General features: G+C 38.4%; 1 long non-coding RNA gene across 1 annotated transcript; it reads left to right on the forward strand.

The window, feature by feature from the left end:
* The first annotated feature begins 6,101 nt into the window (after positions 1-6,101).
* LOC129532265 (uncharacterized) lies at positions 6,102-24,659 on the forward strand. The gene is made up of 4 exons (XR_008677925.2): positions 6,102-7,308; positions 13,567-13,706; positions 21,383-21,503; positions 24,599-24,659. It is a non-coding gene; the product is annotated as an uncharacterized lncRNA (long non-coding RNA).
* The last annotated feature ends 500 nt before the right edge of the window (positions 24,660-25,159 follow it).

Genomic DNA, 25,159 nt, shown 5'->3' on the forward strand with positions numbered 1-25,159 from the left:
TATATGAAAGGGTGTGTGTTGTGGGTTATGAGAAAAATTACATTTCTTACCTGGGATGAAATTTTAAACATTGGAAGCTACTGACCAGAAGAAACTTGCACTTTTGTACAAAAGAAGTACCCAAGAACATTCCTAACAAAACAGAGTCCTAAAGGCCCCAACCTGGCCAAACACTCATCAACAGGGAAATGAAGACATTTCCCATGCTCCTCTCATATGACCAGAGATCATGCAGCAATGAAAATGAATCATGTCAGTGTGGGTGGGTCTCAGGAAGAGAATGGAGGACAAAAATACACATCGAGCAGATGCTCAGAGCCATGCAGTGTAGGAGCAGTCACACAGGAGAATTTCTCACATCAAAGTTCAAAACTACAGCCAAGGCAACAGAGCAAGACCGTGTCTCAAAAAGACAATGGAAAGTTCCAAAACTAAATGGCATATTTTTTAGGGATGTACACATAAGTGGTGGAAGAAATGTACTATGAAGAAAAGTATGGGAATAATAAAGACTAAAGCAGGAAGTGATTCCCTCTGTAGGAGAAGGGAAGGGGCTAGGACTTAGGCAGGGCCTCCGGGGAGCATCCAAAGTTATGTCTCTTCAGATTCTATTCCCTAAATTTGGTGGAGGTCCTCTGTGTCCAACGTGTCTATATTCTTTATACCTTACCCATATTGTACAAATGCTTTATTTCTATTCAATATTTAGAAGACAATTATAAACAAGATGCATTAAATAGCAAGATGGCAAATGAACATCAGGAAGGAACATCAGGAACATCCATGAGGTTCCATCCACGGAACCTCACCATGGAAATGCTTGTGATCAAGGGCCTTGTCTCCCCTCAAGACAGTCAGAGATCAGAGGCTGCCCTCATCATAGCAGTGGAACAGGACCAGCTGGGACAGGGTCCTTCTGTGACACCTGCTGTGTCACCAGGCTGTGCGAACGGACTCAGCTGCCAGAACTCACAGAATATCAGTAACAGCACCGAAACTTCACAGGAAAAATGGTAAGTTGTAAGTTTCTCCATTAATAGTAACTCTCAGATTAATCTATGTCATCCATTGCTTCTCTATTAAATAACTTTTTATAGCTTTACATGGGTCGATTTTTCAATTTATATTTTATTTTACTAACTGAATGAAAAGATATATATTGTGTGTGGTGTGTGAGTTTGTCTCAGTCAGGATAATCATAGTTTAATTTCTATTATTATTATACCAATATCATTTAGTTTTTTTAAGCTGTTCAATTCCTGAGGGTATTAATCAGGGTCTTTCTGTCTCATGAGACAAAAAACAAATCCAAACTGTGTAAGAGAAAGAAGAATGCATTGATCACGAGGACTGAGAAGCTCCCAGGCTTAACTTGCTTGGGATTCAGCTACATGTACAGTTTCAAGTGGTGTCCTGTAAACTCTCTCTCTCTCTCTCTCTCTCTCTACTTCCCCAACATCTGCTCCATGTTTAGCTCCACGACTTCAAACTTAAAAAGCATCACTGGCTCCTGACCAGGATTCCAGCTCCATGAACCTCAAACTAGAACACCAGCCCGGCTTCTCTGCAGGTCTCCAGCTCCAAAACCTAAGACATCAGTGGCAGTACAAACTCATCCCAGGGGCTCCAGCTCCAGGACCCTCAGACTTGAACCGCAGCACCAACTCTTCCCTGGATCTCCATCTCCATGACCCTCAGACTTAAACAGCAGCAGCACCAGTTCATCTGTGAATCTCCAGCTCCACAACCCTCCAACTAGAAACACACCAGCTCCTCCCTGGGTCTCCAGCTGCACGACCCTCAAACTACAACATCAGCTCCTCCCCGGGTCTCTAACTCCATGACCCTCAAACTAAAACAACACCGCTCACCCCTGGGACTCCAGATCCACAAACCTTACATTAGAACAGAAACACCAGCTGCTCCACAGATCTCCAGCTTTACAATCTAAGACATTAGTGGCAGCACCATCTCATCCCGGGGTCTGAAGCTCCAGGACCCTCAGACTTGAATCGCAGCACCAGCTCTTCCCCGGATCTCCAGCTTGACGACCTTCAGACTTAAACAACAAAAGAATCAGCTCCTCCCTGGGTCTCCAGCACCACAACCCACAAACTAGAAGAACACCACTCCCCCATGGATCTCCATATCCATGACCCTCACACTAGAACACCAACACCTGCTCCTCCGTGGGTCTCCAGATCCACGAACCTCACACTGGAACACCAACACTGGCTCCTCTGCGGGTCTTCAGCTACACAACCTAAGACATCAGTGGCAGCATTGGCTTCTCCCATGGATTCCAGCTCCAAGACCCTCACATTTGAACTGCAAGACCACCTTCTCCCTGTATCTCCAGCTGCACAACCCTCAAACTAGAACATCAGCTCCTCCAATAGTCTTCAGCTGCACGAAACTCAAACTAGAAAAACAACAGCTCCTCCCTGGGTCTCCAGCTCTGCAACCATCAAACTAGAACACCATCAGCTCCTCTCCAGGTCTCCAGCTCCACAGCTCTCAAATTAGAACAACATCAGCTTCTCCCTGGGTCTCCAGATCCACGACCCTCGCACTGGAACATCAACACCGGCTCCTCCACGGGTCTCCAGATCCACGACCCTCACACTGGAACATGAACACCGGCTCCTCCACGAGTCTCCAGATCCACGACCCTCGCAGTGGAACATCAACACCGGCTCCTCCACGGGTCTCCAGATCCACGACCCTCACACTGGAACATGAACACCGGCTCCTCCACGGGTCTCCAGATTCACGACCCTCGCACTGGAATATCAACACCGGCTCCTCCACGGGTCTCCAGATCCACGACCCTCGCACTGGAACATCAACACTGGCTCCTCTGTCGGTCTTCTGCTGCACAAGCTAAGACATCAGTGGCAGCATTGACTCCTCCCATAGATTCCAGCTCCAGGACCCTCAGATTTGAACCACAAGACCACCTCCTTCTTGGATCTCCAGCTGCACAACACTCAAACTAGAACAACATCAGCTCCACCCCGGGTCTCCAGCTCCATTACACTCAAATTAGAACAACATCAGCTCCTCAAGTCTCCAACTGAAAGATCGTAAAACGAGGACAACATCAGCTCCTTCCCGAGTCTTCAGCTGCAGGGCACTCAAACTGGAACATCAGCTCCTCCCCCAGTCTTCAGCTGCACGACCTTCAGACTAGAACATCAGCTCCTCTCCTGGTCTCCAGCTGCAGGACACTCATATTAGAAAAATGCCAGCTCCTCCCGGGTTCTACAGCTGCATGACCCTCAAACTAAAAAACACCCGCTGCTCCCCAGGTCTCCAGCTGCATGAACCTCAAACTAGAACAACATCAGCTCCTCCCCGGGTCTTCAGTTGCCTGACCCTCAAACTAGAACAACATCAGCTCCTCTCCAAGTCCCCAGATCACGGCCCTCAAACTAGAACATTAGCTCCTTCCTGAGTCTTCAGCTGCACCACCCTCAACCTAGAACATCAGCTCCTCTGGGTCTCTGGCTCCTGGACACTCATACTAGAAAAACACAAGCTCCTCCCAGGTTCTACTGTTGCACGACCCTCAAACTAAAAAACAACCACTCCTCCTCAGGTCTCCAGCTGCATGAACCTCAAACCAGAACAACATCAGCTCATCCCCGGGTCTTAAGCTCATGGCCCTCAAACTAGAACATCAGCTCCTCCCTGAGTCTTAAGCTGCACAACCGTCAATTGAGAACATCAGCTCTTCTCCAGGTCTTCAGCTGCAGGACACTCATACTAGAAAAATGCAAGCTCCTCATGGGTTCTACAGCTGTATGACCCTCAAACTAAAGAAACAGCAGCTCCTCTCTGGGTCTGCAGCTCCATGACCCTCAAACTAGAACCAAATCAGCTCCTCTTCGCATCTCCAGTCACATGGCCCTCAAACTAGAACATCAGCTCCTCTCCTGGTCTCCAGCTGCAGGACACTCATACTAGAAAAACGCCAGCTCTTCCCCGGTTCTACAGCTGCACGAATCTCAAACTAAAGAAACACCCGCTCCTCACCGTGTCTCCAGCTGCATGAACCTCAAATCAGAACAACACCAGCTCCTCTCTGGGTCTCCAGCTCCATGACCCTTAAACTAGAACCACATCAGCTCCTCTCCGGGTCTCCGGCTGAAAGACCCTCAACAAGAACAACATCAGCTCCCCTCCGAGTCTTCAGCTGCACAACCCTCAAACTAGAACAACATCAGCTCCTCTCCAGGTCTCCAGCTGCAAGACGCTCATACTAGAAAAACACCAGCTCCTCCCAGGTTCTACAGCTGCATGACCCTCAAACTAAAAAGCACCCGCTGCTCCCCAGGTCTCCAGCTACATGAACCTCGAACTAGAACAACATCAGCTCCTCTTGGGGTCTCCAGCTCCATGACCCTCAAACTAGAACAACATCAGCTCATCTCCGGGTCTCCAGCTGAAAGACCCTCAAATGAGAACAACATCAGTTCCTCCCTGAGTCTTCAGCTGCACGACCCTCAAACTAGAACATCAGCTCCTCTCCAGGTCTCCAGCTGCAGGACACTCATACTAGAAAAACACCAGCTCCTCCCGGGTTCTACAGCTGCATGACCCTCAAACTGATAAACACCTGCTCCTTTCCACGTCTCCAGTTGCACAACCCTCAAACTAGAACAACGCCTGCTCCTCTGTGGATCTCCAGCTCCATGATCCTCAAACTGGAATAACATCAGCTCCTCTCCAGGTCTCCAGCTGCAGGACCCTCAAACGAGAACATCAGCTTCTCCCTGAGTCTTCAGCGGCACAACCCTCAAACTAGAACATCAGCTCTTCTCCAGGTCTCCAGCTGCAGGACACTCATACTAGAAAAATACCAGCTCCCCCGGGTTCTACAGCTGCACGGCCATCAAACTAAAGAAACACCAGCTGCTCTCTGGGTCTCCAGCTGCAGGACCCTCAAACCAGAACATCAGATTCTCCCGGGTTCTGCAGCTGCCCGACCCTCAAACTAAAGAAACTCCTGCTCCTCCCAGGGTCTGTAGCTGCATGACCCTCAAACTAAAAAACACCAGCTCCTCCCCAGATCTCCAGCTGCAAGATCCTCCTATTGCTCCTTTGTTTGTTACCCATATTTCTCCTACTTCTAAGAAGTTTTGTTACTACCTTGGTTCATCAGAAAACTTCAGCACAAGTGTATTGCATGAATGTCTTGTAATACACAAGTGTATTACATGAATCACTGTTGATCTGTCTTGCAGAAAGACATGGGTAGTGAAGATGAGAGTGAGACCTCCCGCTAGTGAGTAAGGTTCTCAAATGGGGGAATGAAGAGAGAGGTTAAAGATTAACCCCCCCCACTCTAATCACATATGCTATCTCTGAATCTCAATCTATCACAGCCCTTTCACATGAACCCCTTAGAGTTGTAAGTCCTTGAAAGGGCCAGGAACTCTTTCTTCAGAGAGCTCAGTTCTTGACATGCAAGTCTGCTGACGCTCCCGGCCAAATAAAGCCACTTCCTTCTTTAACCCGGTGTCTGAGTGGTTTTGTCTGTGGCTAGTCCTCCTACACCACCATGATTCTAAGTTTCCTGAGGTTTTCTCAGAAGCCACTATGCTTCTCATACAGCCTGCAGAACCTTGAGCCAATTAATCTTCTTTTTCCTATAAACTACCCAGTCTCAGGTATTTAATAGCAGTGCAAGAATGGACTAATACATGATTATTCCAGCTAAATAAAATCAAAGTAGACACCATGCCATTGTTAGCAAATTCAGGCTAAATCACCAACCAAAAATATGTATGAATGTCTATTGCAATATGTGTAATGCATCTTTGTGTAATATGCATATTTGAATACAATTTATATTTATGTTTTTTGAAGAGATGAAATCATTGGGATTCTTTTACATTCAGAATCCATGAAGGCCCTTGAACTAGAAGGTATGATTAATTTCAAAATAAATTTGAAAATTAGTTCATAAGTCAATGGCAAAATTAACATACGTGGGAATTAATGTTATAATTTCATATACTGCTTTCATAATTTAGCAGTTTTTCATACTGGGAAAATTATGAAAAATAATAGGAAATATATTAATATATCAAATTGTATACTTCTGGCCCAATTTCTTCTTCTTTTCTGAGAATATATAATTACTATTTGATGTAGATTTTTTATGTTAGCCATAGACAATCCTTAATTGAAAAATCATTTAGACAATCTCTCAAACTTTAAGTTAATTTTCTATGCCACGTTTTCTTAACTCATCAAAATATGCATCATATTGATTTTCAATTAATTTATTTTGAAATGAATGAAATAAAAATGTGAAAAAAGTTATCCAGAATGAAACAACAGTATAGGATGATTAACAAGATTAACATATTAGTCAATATATAATTCCACTGCTATATTGCCATATCTATGGAACTGTTGTGATATGTTCATTCTACTAAATCCTAATATTTAAAAAAAAGAAAAGAAAAATGACCTCCAGTACATATAGAAAATTGGCTGCTTTAGTATGCATTAACTAATTTTGAAGAAATAGCAAAGAAATGCTCAAACTTTCTTTGTTTTATTAAAACTATGCTGTATTGTGTTAGACTATTGAAAAACAAAACAAATAGGGACCTGTATTCTTTGAACTGATGAGCTTCTTGAAAATAGAATAAATACCCCTGGCATTGGACTTTTAATATGGTATTGTTTAAAGGAGCACTTTTGCCTAGCAAAATTAGAAAGGATTTTTTATTTTTTCATCCTCTATATATGCTGTTCCTTTCTCCAGAAGACAAGCCAATGGTATGTGAAAGAGCTTTAAATTTTTCACTCAAAATAATCATGTAGAGATAAAAAAGAACAGACCTTCTATTATATCACCAGTCTAAGACAAACATGCGTTTTAACTTCACCCTCAACAGAATAAGCTCTTGTGGCCTTAGTGCTTATCATGCATTGTCAGTAGGGAAAGAAAATCACAATGAAGAACAAAACATTTTCAACTTTTAAAAACTAAAAGAGGGAAAATTTAAGGCAGAACTAAATTAAGTAGCAATAAATTAGGACTGCTTTAGTTGGTGGTTTCCAATAAGCTCTAGAGCCACTTCCTTTCACCAAGTACATGAGTGTTGCTTCAGCTATCATTCCTTTAATTCATGTCCTTTCTCTCTCTAGAAAAACTCATATATTCATTATCCTAGGAATATCAGGTTTGCAAAGCTGGACCAAACTAAAGACTCTTCGAGGTGCACTTTGGCTTCTTAAAAGAGCTACCAAGATTTTGGCTGAGGCACCTGACTTAAAACTCAGCAGGTAAGATTGGCAAGCTATCCTGTGAAACTTTTAATTAATCACCATCGGTTTTAGTGAATTGTATTATCTTTGTTCTTGTAAACATTTTCTTTCAAGTTATCATTGCTTGTGATTGAATCATGAGCTCTTAGATTTCTAAGGGAACAGAAAACCTATGAAACATTTGAAGCACTTTTGAAAAGAAACTTCATGGCCAGAAACTCACCAAAACCTGAGGAAATCTTTTTTATTTTGAAATAAAAGAATGCTTCCTTTGTGTTTCTGTCCTTGAATCCAGTTGTTTTACTTGAGATTATAGCAAAGTCTTCTCTGTCTTTTATATAATGATTCTTTAATATTTGACCTATTCCTCTTCCCCCACCTCATTTATGAGTTATGTCTCTTCCATCTTAAACATTCTCAGGTTCTTAACTGTATCTGCTACTGTAAATGGTAGTTTAGTTTTTGTTATTTTGATTTTGGTTTTTTTGTTTATTTTGTTTTTTTCTGGGTTTATTGCTGTATAATTGACAAATAGAAATTGTGTGCATTTACACTGTACGAGTTGATGTGTAGCTATTCATATATGTTCTGAAATGGTTATCACAATCAAGTTAATTAACATATCTATTACTTTATGTAGTTAACTCTGTGTGTGTGTGAGTGTGTGTGTGTAATGAGAATATTTAACACCTACCCTATTGGCAATTATCTCCCTATTTTCCTTTCCCCCAACCCCACCCTTCTACTCTGTGCTGCTATAAATTTGACTATTTTAGATTTCACATGTAAGTGAGATTATGCAGTGTTTTTTTCCTCTGTTGGATTATTTAGCTTAGTATCATTTCCTTCTGGTTCATACTTGTTATTACAAATGGCAGGATTTTCTTCTTTTTCAAGGCTGAAAAATACTCCAATATATTTGTGTGTGTGTGTGCATGCACGTAGAATCCTTCATGGAGTCATTTATCCATTCCTCCATTAACATTTAGGTTTCCCTGAATTGGCTATTGTGACTAATGCTGCAATACATACTGGGGTGGAGGTATCTCTTTGAGGGAGTGATTTTATTTCATTTGGATATACATCCAGAAATGAAACTGCTACATTTTATAAGTTCTAATTTTATTTTTTGAGGAATTTCCATACTGCTTTCCACGTTGACTGTATTAACTTACATTCCCACCAATAGTTTACTTGGGTTTTCTTTTCTCCAAATCTTTCCTAACACTTGTTATCTTTTATCTTTTTGTTAATAGCCATTCTAAGAAATGTGAGGTGATAACTCCTTGTGGATTTGATTTACATTTCCCTAATGCTTGGTGATATGAAACATTTGTTTCCTATACCTGTTGGCCATTTGTATGTCTTCTTTGGAGATATGTTTAGCCAGGTCCTTTGCCCATATTTTAATAGGGTTTTTCATTTTTTTCACTATGAAGTTGTATGTGTTCCTTATATATTTTAGATATGAACCCCTTATTTGATGTTTTGAAAATATTTTCTCCCATTTTTCAGGTGTGTTTTTATTCTATTCATTGTTTTGTTTGATGTTCAGAAGCTTCTTAGTTTGATGTAGCCCCACTAGTCTATTTTTGCTTTTGTAGCCTGTGTATTTGGTGTCATATAAAAAAAATTGCCAAGACCAATGTCAAGGACATTTTTTCTATGATTTATTTTACTAGTTTTACAGTTTCATGTTTTATATTTGCATATTTAATCTGTTTTGAGGTAGTTTTTGTTCAGTATATGGTGTAAGATAAGGTTTCAGTTTCACTCTTTTGCATGCGAATATTCAGATTTCCCAACGTATTTTATTGAAAACAATATTCCTTCCCCACTGTGTATTCTTGGCACCCATGTCAAAGATTAGTTGAGCATATAGGGGTGAATTTATTTATGGGTTCTCTTTTCTGTTCCATTGGTCTGTGTGTCTGCTTTTATGCCAGTACAATACCGTTTTGATGACTATAGTTATGTGATACAGTTTGAAACCATGAAGTAGGATGCCTCCAGCATTTTTTTCCTTGCTCAAGATTGGTTTGACTATTCAGGATTTCTTATGTTTCAGTATAAGTTTTGGTTTCCAAATCCAAATACTGTTTAATATAGTGAACAAATCTTTGTTTTCTTTCTGAAACCATCTTTCCATTATATCTCAGAAGTCAGTGGTCTTAATGAATTGGTGCCACCATCTTTCCTTACTACTCAAATATGTGTTACATAAATTTGAAAATTATTTGAAAGAAAATGGCCAAATATATCTCCTTCATATTTCTCCTTCATGTGTTTTTTTATCCTGAAAATAAAACTGCAAGAGGGAAAAAACAAGGAACAAGCAACAATAAAGAAAAAAAAAGAAGTAGAGACTAGGTAACTAAGAGCAAGATAAAAAGGTGAGTTTTTTCACTGGAGGATTGGATGAAAGAACTAATTAATTTGTCTCTCAGTTTGAGCTTTTCAAGAGTTCTTTATAAGTCCTTCATACTGTGACATGATCTGTTAGCCATTTTCACTGTGGTCCCCATTCCAGAAGCATTTTACTCTCTCTCTCTTTTTTTTCTTTTTTTTTTTTTTTTTTTGGCGGGAATGGGGGATGGGAGTAGGGGAATGGAGCCTCACTCTGTAGCCAGGCTGGAGTGCAGTTGCTGATCTCAGCTTACTGCAAGCTCCACCTCCTGGGTTCAAGCAATTCTCCTGCCTCAGCCTACCGAGTAGCTGGGACTACAGGCACGTGCCACCACTCCCAGCTAGTTTTTGTATTTTTAGTAGAGATGGGGTTTTACCATGTTGGCAGGATGGTCTCCATCTCTTGACCTCATGATCCGCCCTCATTGGCCTCCCAAAGTGCTGGGATTACAGGCCTGAGCCACCGCGCCTGACAGCATTTGACTCTCCTTCACATACTTTCTTATATTTTTCCTTAGTTTTTTGAAAATATAGGAGTGACATTATAAGGAAAACTTAAATTGTGAGTAGCTCCTAGTAGAAATGGCCTCCTACTTGACTTTTCTCTCCTGTTTTGCCTCAAATCATTCTTCCTGGTTAATTGAGTATGATTTCTAACATGAAGAAACTTGACTTCTGGCTATTAGCAAAAAACGGAAATTTTTTCTCTGTTGTTATATTATCATATGGCTTAAGCTCATGGCAATACATTTTCACTTTAGTCAATTCTAACAGCATTTGGATTTAGCAATGAAATTGTTTGCATCTTTCATTGATAATTTTTCCAAAGCAGTGTAAAATAAAATGTGGTTTTGATCTGGAATCACTTTTTCCTACATGCACATGCACACCCACCCACACACACATTATTAGGTGCTCACATCCTTAGAATGGCACAAACAACTTTGCACTGAACCCTTTACTAGTCACTTACACTTCTCTCAACTTGAATATTCTGCTTATTTATCAGTGTAATGGTTTTTATCCAAATAAAGTAAAACAATAGAATTCAGGCCAATTAGCCTTTATATCCTTGTTGAAAATATTTTATATTACAAATAATTTTGTTTTTATTTAGTCCTCTTTAAATTTGTCTTTCACTGTATAAGACAGGCAATATATTCATGTTTATCATGTCAAAAAACGGAATCAAATGTTAAAGTGCTTTAAGAAAGCAACAGTATGAAAGCTGATCAAGCCCACTGTGGTCTGCATCTTCTTTATATGATATACTGCCTTTCAGAATTTTGGAGATGTTATTAACAAATCAAATTTTTGAGGTCATTGATGGCATAGCATGTATTACATTCTTTATCTCTTCAGTTACTAGAACTAAAACACTAGATCGATTTTATATGTATGTATGAATTGATAATCTCAAATTTTTACATTTTTAATTTAAATATTTACATGTTTAAATTTTCATCTCTTTTCTGCTTTTTTTCCCAAAATATATTGTGTTCCTTAGTTCTATGTTTATATTTAGGAATGAATAATTGAACAAACTAATTTAGGCAGCTTGAGTGGATGTCCTCTTCACATACTTGCCTCTACCCCAGAACATGAGAAGTAACTGTCAGTAATTATTGGCAAGTATTAGTTTTCAGAGATGTGAGCAAGGAATGGACATGCCCTATCTCCAGCCTACATGTATCCTCAATTAAAAATGATTTGGATTCTGTTCCATGTCTCCATGCCCACTCTTGGATCCCCAACTTTGGGCAGTCAGATCGATCAATTTCTTTAGAATATATTAATCTGGACTCAGCATGAAAGAAAATACCCCATTGCAAATATGGCTTGGAAGGCAGAATAGTTTATCTAATTTATATACCCATCTTCTCAAATCTGAGATCTCTGTAAATACCAACTTCCAAGGACTCTTTTGTGAAGAGCAGCTTTCTCCTTCACTGACTCCTTTTTCTGCTAAGTCTGTGAGCATTTCAGTTCATTCCTAAATATGATATCATTTGCCTTCCTACTGCAAGGAATGTCTTTGTCTCCTGGTATCTTCCTTTTCTCCTATTCTTAATAGATTTATGAATTATTCTCTATTTTAATGTCTTGTGGTTATGGGAATCTCATGGAAGTTGACACATTTGTCAATATGTGTTATATGTTGGATCCCACCACATTGCTCAATTTGCATTTCATAATTGTGTCTTTTGTACTTGTTCATCTTCATTCTATTCCTAGCAAGCAAAGCCATCCCCTTAGCCTAACATCACTGTAACATAAATAAGCACTCCCCTAGTTTCTATGCATCCCCAAAAATAAATTCAGCTTCATGTAAATATGACTATTGATAAAGATGTCCACTTATTGAATACACTTATCAAAAGATATTTCTGGTGTAACATGGATATAATTTCTGTCTTAAGAGCTCTAATTCTAAAGAAACCTGTGTATGGATTTCACCTTTAGGCCTTAGTTTAAACTTATTTAAATTTGTCTTCATAGATCTTACCCTCTCAAGCTATTCTGTTTTATGACAAAGACCAACACTAAGGTTTTTTATATTTATATATGTGAACTGAAATAATGTTCTAAAATATTTTAAATCCTACAAATTAGTTTCTTTCATTAAACAGAATCCTTTCTTTGTGTTGGACATTAAGTCAGTGTTAATATGAATATAATTGTCATGGATTAATATTAAATATTTGCCAATATCTCCCTTTACAACAGGATTTTTTATTAAAGTGTGTGAATGTCTTTTTTTCTTTGTAATGTCTTAAAAAGAAGAAAACTTTGGTCATACTATAAAAGTTGAGTCTGATAATTTTTTATTATCTGGGAAACCATTTAAAAATAGTTTCATTGTTAAAATGACATCTGGGTTACATGTGAATAATTATTAAAATAATTATAGAACAACATGCATTTGTGAGAAATAATACAAAGAGATTCTGTATACACTTTGCCCAGCTTCCCCCAATGACAATATTTTGTTAAACTATAGTGTAATATCATAACAATAATATTGACATTGTACAGTCCATCCAACTTACTCAGGTTACCCCAGTTTGGCTTGGACTCATTTGTGTGTGTATGTGCACATGTACATGTATAAATTCTATAGATTATTATTAATGTGTAGGTTATGGATCTACCATCACAGTCACTGAGAAGTTCCATCACCACAAGAATTCCCTATGCTACCGTTTGACAACCATGAGAAAGCATTTTTAATAAATCTATTTTTACATTTGGGAAGGGTCAAAAGTCCTTTCATTAGCCCAGCTCCTGTCCAGATAATTTAAATTAATGATGTCTGTGTTCTTGTATGGATGGCATCACTGCTTGAAATATAGATCTCCAGGGTGCTCCTCCTCTCACTCTTTCTGAGCCGTGATCTATTGCATGTCTGTACATCATCAAAGCAAATTGCTTCTTCAATGATGTGTAAGTATAATACATCATCACAATGGGACACTGATAATGCATTACCCACAAAGAAATGACTGTCATATTTGACAGAGAAGGTCAAGGAGCAAATTCAGGCAGCCCCAGCACATTTCAACAGCAGCATTCTTGGTATAGAAGAAAGTTTGTTTGCTTAGAATGATCCACTTGAAATGTGGACAAGGCTAAATACATACGTATGCCCTGGGTTGATTCCTTTGGTAAATTAAAAACGAGGTGGTTGAGCTTCCATTAAAGTGACATCTGGATGACATGTGAATAGTTTTTCTGTCCACAGGGTGTTTTGAATCATGTGTGTTTCTTACTCATTCAGCATCAAATTGTTTTCCAGAGAAAGCTCTTCAACAAGATTGCAAAGTCCTTCAGGGTAGTAACTGTCTTATACATCCTTTGTTTCTTTCACAGTGTCTAAAGCATTGCTGAGCACATGGAAGACACTCAATAAATACTTGTTTAATGGAATTGAATTTGTAAGCACCAGAGACTCATGCTTCCTTTTCACATAGCTTGACACTTGGCTGCCCAGGATCCTTGCATGCAAGGTGGTAAGGTTACTGTGGGAAAATTCTGTTGGCTTACTATCCCATTTGCTGTCTGCTCTTTCTTTGTTTCTTCCTCCTCTTTTTTTTTTTTTTTTTTTTTTTTGTAGAGTCTTTCAGCCAGGAGCTATTTTTATAAAGAATTTCATTTTTTGCTCATGAGGATTAAACTTTTAAGTTTGGCTTCAGGGTGTGAGAGAAGTACAACTTATGAAGGTTGCTCTGCACTGTAAAAAGGATAGGATTTGAGGAAGGGCTGTTTCTGACATTGGCACAGCAGTATTCCATTCTCCCCCATCCCCCAGTTACTGCCAAATTGGCCTTTCTTTAAAGCATACAGTATTTATTTCTCTAGTCCTTGAATCATAGCAATTTTATTTCAATGTCACCAGTGAAGGAGAGAAAGGCAATATTTTGTCCAAGAGTGGGATTTGAAAATGAGTCCTCTGAGGATATGTTAGAGCAACCTAAGTATTAGATGCTGGAAAAATGGATCATTTCTTGATATTTTGGTAGGACACATCTCCATTTCAAATATATGCATGCTACAATGCAGTGAATACATAGTGCATTTTAGTCAGCTCTAAAAGTAACCAAGCCAAATTTTATACAATTGATACAGACAATGGGTGTTCAAGTGGGAATACATGTTACTGGCTCTCTGCCGGCATGATGAAATAGAGGAGGCAAATAGATACAGCTCACGTGCCAATTCTGGTTGCTCAGTCACAGTTATATCAATATCATGTTGATAAAAGTTATAAATCAGGAATCAGTTTGCAAGATCTACCAGGGGCCCAAGTAGAAACATGTGGTATGCATGACAGTTATGAATCAACCCTGGTGGAGGAAAAAGATGGAGAGTCATGGACCATACGCCCAACAAAGTAATTGTACCTGGTCCAATTTTGGACCATGAGTAAACCATTTAATAAAAACATATCATAGAATTGTTTTGAGATTACATTTTAAGTTGCATAAGCTATAATGTTTGTTATGATTATGCTAATTGTATATATCATTAAAGAAAATAATCACTAAATATTTTGAAACAAAAGAAACAATGAATTTAAGTAATAAATATAATCCCAGCCAGAGACGACAAGTTATTGATACTCTTGTAGATACATTTATTATATAAAAACAAATATATTATGTGATTTATATTTTATCTTACATATTATTTTAATATTGATATTTTTTCTCTCATAATACACCTTTAATATATTTCAATTTCAAAAGATAATTTCTGAAAAACTTTTTATATTTGCATGGTAGTTAATTATATGGCTATACATAATTTATTTAAACAAACACCTATATTTTTACATTGAAGAAGGATCTAAATTTTGTATATGAATCATACTCATATTAAATATTTTTGCAATAAAAATGTTTCTACTTCTTTAGTAAAATCCCAAAGGCTGATATATTGGATCAAATGTTCTACAGATTTAATGGGATTTATTCAGTACTTAAAAGGAATTGTATTAAATTAAACTGCACAAAGTCTGTGCCAAATTATGCACCTGCAAACAAATGTATCTGATTAGAAGAAGGCAGTGCAGTAAGTTCTTTTAAAAGGCTTGTTTTTTAAAAAATGAATTAGTTCCAAAACTATTTATATATTAAGGAACAATTTGAGCATGACACAAATTTCTTGTTTGCCTATGTGTTACTTCATCTTTGAGAAACACTAGGCGGATGCACAAAATGGCACCTGGCAGAACAAAGCCACGTAGCAATACATAAAATGTAAGCATAAACAAACCTCAAACATCCACCAGCCACTTCAGCTCAGCACAGGTGTGATGAGACCACCCATCTATATCTGGTGTTACAGCTTTCTGTCTGATTTCAGATAATTCTTATTTCACCACTTTGCAATTCCTCCCAAGCTGAAACCCTTTCAATACTCACTTCCACAAGCAAACCTTAGTTTTTTTTCAAAAAGGAAGTGTCATATTTCTTTTATGAAACTATATATTTCTTTACCACTTAATATGGATAAAAGTATGCTACTATTTTTATTAGGTTCCTATAATTTTCTTCTGTGTATGTCACTGAAAAAGTTTTTGACTATTGTTTCCCATCACCAGTCTCCCCATAAGCCATGTAATTTTTATTCCATAAATTTGCATAGCAAGGTGAATTTTAGGAATACATACATCATATAACGGAGCTGATTCTCTATGTGTGTATACTTTCTGAAAGATTCCCTATGTGAGATAAGAAAAATAAAAAGCGTTTTCCTTGCTCTCATATTCAATTCAAATTTATGAACCAGATGTATTGGTTCCCCGTGACACACAACAAGCAGCTAATTCTCTAACAGATGCCAACTGGGTATACTATAACTTAGCTCAATTTTGACACTATCTACCTAGAATTATTATCAGATGCTACAGGTTAAGCACTCAGTCTCATAGGACTAACCTCAATTTAAAATGCCAATTGCAAGCCTGGGGTTTTGACCTGTGCTTCTGAGTGATTGGCTATAAATCTGAGTTCCCATCACCCCTTCCTCAGATTCAGCTAATTTGCTAGAGAAGCTCAAAGAACTTAGGGAAACACTTTACTTAGTTTACCAATTCACTATAAAATACATTACAAAGAATATAGATGAACAAGACAGATGAACAGGTGCATTTTTAAAAGAGCCAGGGCAAGGTATGAAAGCTATTTACCCACCCTCCCAGGCACCTCCAGGGAACCCCGACTTTTGGATTTTTTATAGAGGCAACATTACATAGACGCCATTGATTATATCATTTGTCCTTGGTGATCAACTCAAACATCACTCCCTCTCTCTTCCCTGGAGGGTTGGGGTGGGGCTGACAACTCCAACTCTAATTATGCCTTGGTCCTTCTGGTGACCAGCCCAATCCTGAAGCTATCTAAGGGTCCCAAGCCACCAATCATCTCATTAATATGCAAAGACACATCACTCTAGAAATTCCAAGGGTTTTCAGAGCTGTGTGACAGGAACCAGGGTCAGAGAGCAAATGGATAGTTCTTATTATATCATAATATCACACTCCAATAAGTCAACACTTGCCTCATTCAAGACTGATTCTAATAAAGAATGACAGCTATTATTTTTCACTACTTAAAGAGTGAGACCTATGTGGAAGTTGCACTAAATCCACTTACAATTTATTCCACCACGAAGCTTGGAAGCTCTATGACCCTTAATACAATGTTAATGTGAAAGTTTTATATTGTCTGCAAACCAAAAAGTATCTGAGACTGGTCTCAATTAATTTAGACATTTATTTTGCCAAAGTTAAGGACAGTGCTTGGGAGACAAGACGGTGTCTTTCTCCAAAGATGATTTTGAGGGCTTCAATATTTAAAGGGGAAAGGGCAAATGCTGGAGAGAGAGAAAGACATTTTTAAAAGCTGTGGGTAGTTAAGAGGCAAGCAGTTGCATTCTTCTGAGTCTTTGATCAGCCATTCACATGTGAGAGTAGGGTAGAAAAATAGTCACTTATGCATTCATCTAGCTCAGTGAATCTACATTTTTTACATAAAATAAAATAAACTTAAGGCTGAAGAAGCAATCAGATAAGCATTTACCTCAGATGAGCAAAGTGAAGACTTTGAGTTCTGTCCTTTGTCCTGTATTTGTGAAGACAAGCTATCAATGTACATGGTCAGGGTAAAATTCAACATAACTGTCTCAGGATAAAGATCTTGGGGCCCACAAGGAATTTGCTCTTGGGAAAATTATGAGGGAGCTATGTAGCTTTTTCATGTTTTTAGCCATCGTAGAAACAAAATGGGAGGCAGGTTGCATGATGCAGTTCCCAGTTTAAATTTTCCCTTTGACTGAGGGAGTTTGGAATCCTGAGATTTATTTTCCTTTCACATATCTTGCTCAATTTATTCATGAACTGTGATTTTATTCAAAATTATTTTACTTTCAAATTCATTGCATTCAAATAATCATAAAATGTGTACCTGCATTAAATGAGGCAGTGTTGTTCTTTTTCTTCCTTCATTTATAAAAGCTTTTTTCCACTTTTTTCATTGAATAAAAAAGAAACTTAGTTATGGCTAGGATAAATAATGTAATATGTGACTATTTTGCCAGTTATGTTTCTTCTACTGTGAATTGCCTATGCCATAAATAACCCATTTTTAAATTGAGCAGGCATTTCTTCTATTATTAGTTTGCATGAGCTCCTTAAATATATCTTACGTAGCAATTTTCAGTTGGTTAGATACATGAGTTTATCCCTAGCTTTTCTAATAGCACTATTTCCAATGTTACACACACACACACACAATGTTACATACAGCACTCACTTATAAGTTGAGTGAACTCCAAGTAAGATAATCCAAAGAATTCCATGCCAAGAGACATTTACAAATCTTGAAGAGCCAGAGAAAACCCACACCTTACCTTTAGAGATAAATAATACAAATGGCAGTAGGTTTCTTATCAGAAACCATGGAGTCCTGAAAGAAGTGGCGCAATGCAATGCTGAAAGAAAAGGCCTTTTAACTGAGCATCCTAGACCCAGTGAAAATGTCCTCCCAGATTGAAGGGGAAATCAAGCCATTCTCAGATGAGAAAACATTAATTTGTTATTATCAAACCGACCATAAATAATGGCTAAAGAAATGTGTTCTCTAAACAAAGGAAATGACATTCCAAAAATCTTGGAACATCTGAAAGAAAGAATACAGTAAGCAAAACTTTTGTAAATACCGTAGGATTTGTTGAGTTTTCTAAAATATGTTTGATGGTGGAAGAAAAAATTATAACTTTGATGTGGTTCTAAATGCATGCAGAGGAAATTTTTTTTTTTTTTTTTTTGAGATGGAGTCTCACTCTGTCACCCAGGCTGGAGTGCAGTGGCAGGATCTTGGCTCACTGCAAGCTCCGCCTCCCAGGTTTACGCCATTCTCCTGCCTCAGCCTCCCGAGTAGCTGACACTACAGGTGCCCACCACCACGCCCACCTAATGTTTTGTATTTTTAGTAGAGACGGGGTTTCACCGTGTTAGTCAGGATGGTCTCGACCTCCTGACCTTGTGATCCACCTGCCTTGGCCTCCCAAAGTGCTGGGATTACAGGCGGGAGCCACTGTTACTCAGTGATGGGATGGCTGGGTCAAATGGTATTTCTAGTTCTAGATCCCTGAGGAATCGCCACACTGACTTCCACAATGGTTGAACTAGTTTACCGTCCCACCAACAGTGTAAAAGTGTTCCTATTGTTGTTTCCTGACCTACCGTCTGGCACTCCCCAGTGAGATGAACTCAGTACCTCAGTTGGAAATGCAGAAATCACCTGTCTTCTGTGTCACTCACACTGGGAGCTGTAGACCAGAGCTGTTCCTCTTCGGCCATCTTGGCTCCTCCTCAATATTAGAATTTTCTATCCTTTTTTGTGACTCATTTTTCTCTCTGTGTTAACTACATTCTCTTCAACTACAAGCAATTTCCTCCACGTGGCTGACAAAGGTGACTGCAGTCAGGTCTATATCGTAGTTGTCATTTATTCTAAGAACACTTACGGTTTGTAAGGTCAAGTTAGTGACTTGACTGTATATGAAGTAGAGTCAACCCCACACAAATTACATGAAATGAGAGCGAGGGGATTTTTCCAAAGATGAGAACAATGGACATGCTTCATGTCTATTTGTGTCTTCAGTCAGTTAGTTTTCAGCATGTAATGTACATTCCCTTCAGAGAAAACAAATGAACTAACATTTTAAAGACTGGACTATGGAGAAAATAAAAGCTAATACCCAACCTATTTGTTTTTACATTTGGATTTCTCCCCATTCATATGTTGAATAGGAAATTTCACGTTTCTTAAATAGATTTTTAAAAAGTATTTAAAATATGATTTCCTCAAATCTTTGCACATATTTTTTCTGGTTCATTTTGTTTCACATGCTAGAGAAAAATAAATACCAGCTACAAATATGAAGCAGAAATTGTCTATTGAGCATTGGTATCAAATTTTCTACTGAGAACACTGAAAGCATTATCTCATTTAAATATATATATTAGAGTCTTAGGATGGTCGTAAGAAAGTACCATAGACCGAGTGGCTTAAAACAACAGAAATGTTGTTGGATTCACTGTTCTGGAAGCTTGAAGTCCAAGTTCGAGTTGTTGACAGGGCAATGGTCCCTCTGGTATATATAGAGGAATCCTTCCTTGCCTCTTCATAGCTTTTGGCAGTTTTCTGCACACCTTTGTTGTCCCTTGAAGCTGCAAAATCCAGCCTCTTCGTTGCCACATTGTTTCTTCCTTGTGTGTATATTGGTCTTCTCATGGCCACTTCTTACAAAGACGCCAGTCGCATTGGATTAGGAACCCTCCGTACTCTGGTATGACCTCATATTAACCACTTACATCCACAACAACCTTTTCTGCAAATAAAGTCACACTTTGTAATACTGAAGGTTAGGAAACACTGGGTGTTTGGACTTCAATATATCTTTTTGTTGTTGGGGGGACACAATTCAACTGATAATACTGTGGGGCTAATATAACTCACATTTTACAGATGAAGAAATTTGTGCATATTGAGTCATTTACATAGTATCACAAGTAACAGAGCCAGGATTTAAACAAATTCCATCTACCACTGAAAAACCACACACAGACCAGTTATTCACCTCACTACTTCCTGCAGCCGATAACTGTTTTCCATTGCCTGAATAGGGTATAACTGCCAAAAATAAGAACAAGAAAAATGTATGAAACAAGAGGACTTTCATAGCAAAGGAGACAGCCACTGTATAGAACCCAGCACATTGCATTTTTCAGAACAAAATAATAGATATTTTAAAATGAATTTGTTAGCCAAATAGAAAGTAAAGTCTGGGGCAAATATCTCTACCACATAGATAATCCACTGATGACTTACAGTTCAGTTGGACATATAAAATATGATAGAGCTTTTCAATAATTATCCTTAAACTCTAGAAGAACTTTGAGGAGTCCTTGTTCATACTGCTTTTCTGAATATAATTATTAAGATTATTAAGATCAGTATGCAGCAGTTTCCTTGTAGATGGAAAAGTTAATTCTCAGTTCAGGGTATAAACGAGAAAGAACATAATTACTATTACTGGACTAATTTTCCTAATAAAGTTAGGCTTGCTAGCCCTTAGTACACCATGGTTAATTTATACACATGTTGATGAAAGGCAAGATAAGTAAAGTCTAGTGAGTTTAGAATATTTTAGAGGTCCTCCTGAACTTTTAGGTATGTGAAGGGGATTTTAAATGAATGCTTTTAAGTTAACAAGAAAAAGAATGGACTGAATTATCAGCTTTTTGCATTAGGTGGTCTGTTTCCCACTGAAAAAGTTGTTATGTGGCTAAAGAGCCTGGTTTAAATAAAAACAAACAGACAAATTTATGCAGAAAGTTAATGAAGACTAAAAACCCCAGTGCCCATTGTGCTGGGACAGCAGATGCCATCAGCAGATGCACTGGAGTTTACTCCAGTTCTTTACTGACCCCAACTATATAATGGCTATGCAAATTTAAATACTTTAAACACAAAATAGGTAATAAACACGAGTGGTTTGAAACAATGGGCAAAATGTGTGGATATGAGAAAGTGGAGCGTGTGAGAAAAAGTCTTTTAGAGCTAAAGTGCAAGCCTCTTCTAAAGCCATTAAAATCCTTTTTTTTTTTCTTTTTGAGATGGAGTCTTGGCTGTCACTCAGGCTGGAGTGCAGTAGTGTGATCTTGGCTCACTGCAAGCTCCGCCTCCCAGGTACAAGTGATTCTCCTGCCTCAGCCTCCCGAGTAGCTGGAACTACAGGTGTGTGCCACTACGCCCGGCTAATTTTTTGTATTTTTAGTAGAGATGGGGTTTCACCGTGTTAGCCAGGATGGTCTCGATCTCTTGACCTCGTGATCTGCCTGCCTAGGCCTTCCAAAGTGCTCGGATTACAGGCATGAGCCACCGTGCCTGGCTAAAATCCATTTCTTACCCCTAACATGCTGTGCTAGAAAAAAAAAAAGCAACTCTGAGGTCCTAATCAGATTCCGTAGTCTACCAATTCGATCTGTCGTCTTCAGAACCCTACACTAAACTTCTCCAACATATAATGACAGAAACAACACAATAGTAACAACAGCATGAACGTTTTCTATATCATTTCAAGTCTTCCACACCATAAAGTCACTAAGAATAGGAAATTCATATTTACTTATACTTGCCCATTCTCATTTCTAATAGAAAAATAATATAGCAAAATGATTTGAATGCCTACACTTTCACAATACTCACTGACTTATTTGTAATATGAAACAAAACAAATAAAAACTAACCTAGTGACCCATTCATATATGCATGCTTTCTAAAAGGTTTTGTTTTTGTTTTTAATGATTCTCATTTGCTTACCACATCAGTGTTGCAATGTTAGTCATCTGGAATTCTAGAAATTGGGGGAAGGAAAAATTAGAACACCTACCAAGTTAAGCTAATAGAATAGTATTTTGTAATAGAAACCTAAAGTTACATAGAAGATAGATACGGTTTTATCAAAATAAACTACCAAAACTATACTAAGGATGGGGATGGAGAAAGGAACGAAATCAAGCTTTCAAATGACTCTGGAGAGGGTGGTTGGAAAAGGCTGAAAATCATTCAGTAACATTTCTGAACATATATATTCATACAGAGGAAATAAAGAAAGTAACCCTCTAAGATAAAAGGAGAAGCTAGGAGTGTTAACTGCTATAAATATGTGAAGAGAAAGAAACATCGAGAAAAGAAGAATTTTTAAAAATTTGGTGGACTGGGAGGAGAAAGGGAGTTGATATTTAAAAAGACATTAGGTCCATGAAGGGTGCCCTCCAGATGTTCCCAAGACTTGGGCATTCAGACTCTATTCCTTTGTATGATGCATAGGAATAAATTAGCCAGCCTCTTGTTACCCACAGTGTGATTTGTAAAGCATCAGCTTCAAGGTTATCCTGGAGCTTGATAGAAATAGAGACCTGGCGGTGTCACTCCCTGCTTAACAAATGAGAATCCACATTTTCAGAAGACCCCAGGTGATTCCTATGCACATCAAACTGTGAAGAGCACTGAGCCAGACCACGGAGTGCAAAGCCCTGTTCTAAGCCACAGTGATGCTGACTCTCCTCACCATTTTCTCCCTCAAGGTCCTGACTGTGGGCAAAATACAGAATCTTAGAGCCTGGATTATAGCAGTTTTACATAAGCAGCACACTGATGGAAGCAGCTACAGAGGAAAAGAGAACTGGCAGCTCTTGAACTTTCACCCTCTTTCAGAATTCTTAAAAATTCAGAGAGCTGTTCTTTAAAGAGACATTTTTCTCTCAGCAGTTGAATCTTTGTAGTCTGACTTGTGAGAGGACGTCAAAGACTTCCTCTCAGGAGTCAATTTCCCTGCCATCCCACCCCGCTCCTTGCCTAGCCTTCTTCCACATCTCCCTTATCACAGGGGCCTCAAAACTATAGATGGCATGCAGTGACTTGGCACGGACCATAAAATTCTAAAAGGAAGTCAACTTAGTGTTATACTTCCACATGGAATCTGCGTTTCTAAAGTAGAGGATAGCATTGAATATACCAAGAAGTTTCTTCCCGGAAACAAAACCCTGTTCTGAATGTAGTGTTAAGGGGAAGCTGTTCCTATTTCATGAGGTCGTAATACTCAGATCGGTGTGCTGTTATCAGCCCTGTTGAATACATTTCCAAATCCTTTAGGCTTTTGTCTTTTCCCATACTCTAGAAAGTAAAAACTATAATCAAACTCATTTTCTTCGCCCCTTTACATGAATTAATGTTATAATCAATTGAATTGCATGGACATGCCAGTATCTATTTTCAATCTTTGTAGGCAGAATGAAGAAAGCGTAATTGAGCGGTGCTCATCTTTTAAAGGCAAAATGAAGTTTTCAGTTTGGAATTGATGAGTTGTTAGGGGATTAATACCTTTGAGGTAATTCCCTGCAGCTGGGGCAGTTAGAAGGCAGGGGATTTGAGTTTCCGCCTTGTAAACAAATCTTTAAAGTGGATTTGCTATTTCTGTGGGGAGGGGAGCCTCTGTGGAATTTGGTAGTTGGCAAGATTTGGCATTTTTCTGCTTGGGAAGAAAACAAGATGGGTCTCAAATCTAAGTCCTCTTTTTCTCAGATCAACATCACCTTTTGAAAAATAAATTGATTCTTTGGCCTTAATGACTACTAAAGGAAATTAAAAACAAACAAACAAAACAGAAGAAAAATGATTATAGAGACCGGGCCAGTGGCTCACGCCTGTAATCCCAGCACTTTGGGAGGCCTAGGCGGGTGGATCACCTGAGGTCAGGAGTTTGAGATCAGCCTGACCAACATGGTGAAACCTCGTCTCTACTAAAAGTACAAAAATTAGTTGGGCGTGGTGGCGCATGCCTGTAATCCCAGCTACTCGGGAGGCTGAGGCAGGAGAATTGCTTGAACCCGGGAGGTGGAAGTTGTGGTGTGCCAAGATCTTACCATTGCACTCCAGCCTGGGCAACAAGAGTGAAACTCTGTCTCAAAAACAAAAAAACAAAAAAAAAAAAAAAAGGAAAAATGATTAAAGTAAGAATGAAAATTTAGTTAATGTTATTTAGGACAGAGCAGATGTAGTCATAGAAAGACAATGTGCAGATGATTATATGGAAAGAAGAATGTGAAACCTTCAGATCTCTTTAAAATTTTATAATAGCTTTGTATTTTCAAATAAATTGCAAAGAGTTTCTATACTTGTATCTAGTTTCCCCTATTAACATTGTACATTAGTGTTGTGTAGTGTTTTAATTAATGAAACAATAGTGATACCATTGATTATGATTTCCTGAAGTCTGTAGTTCATTTAGAGTCCTTTAGTTTTTAAGAAGTGTCCTTTCTCTGTTCCAGGATCTCATCCAGGATACCACATTACATTTAGCAGTCATGTCTCTTTAGTCTTCTCTTTACTGTGAGTATTTCTCACACTTCTCTTGTTTTTGATGATTTTGACAGTTTGGATGAGAATTGGTTAGGTATTTTGTAATCTACACATCAACTGAGGCTTGATTGATGTTTTTCTTTAAAATATTTTTCCCATTTGTGTACATGTGTGGCATACAAGTGCAATTTTGTTACATGCATATATTGCACAGTGGTTAACTCAGGGCTTTAGGGTATCCATCACTTAAATGATGTACATTGTACATTGAAGTAATTTCTCATTCACCCCCCCGCCCCCCTCACCCTTGTGGGTCTCCATTGTCTATTATCCACTCTACATCCATGTTTACACGTTTTATAACACCCACTTATGAGCAAGAACATGCAATATTTGACTTTTTGTTCCTGGTGATGTTTTCCTTTTGATTAAACTGGGATACACATTTATGGGAGGAAGACCAGACAGATAAAGTGGCATTCTTATCACATCATCTCAAGGGCATACGCCATTGACATGACTTATTGCTG

The sequence above is a fragment of the Gorilla gorilla genome, chromosome 2 (assembly GCF_029281585.2).
Source record: "Gorilla gorilla gorilla isolate KB3781 chromosome 2, NHGRI_mGorGor1-v2.1_pri, whole genome shotgun sequence".
In the NCBI taxonomy this organism is placed as follows: Eukaryota; Metazoa; Chordata; class Mammalia; order Primates; family Hominidae; genus Gorilla; species Gorilla gorilla.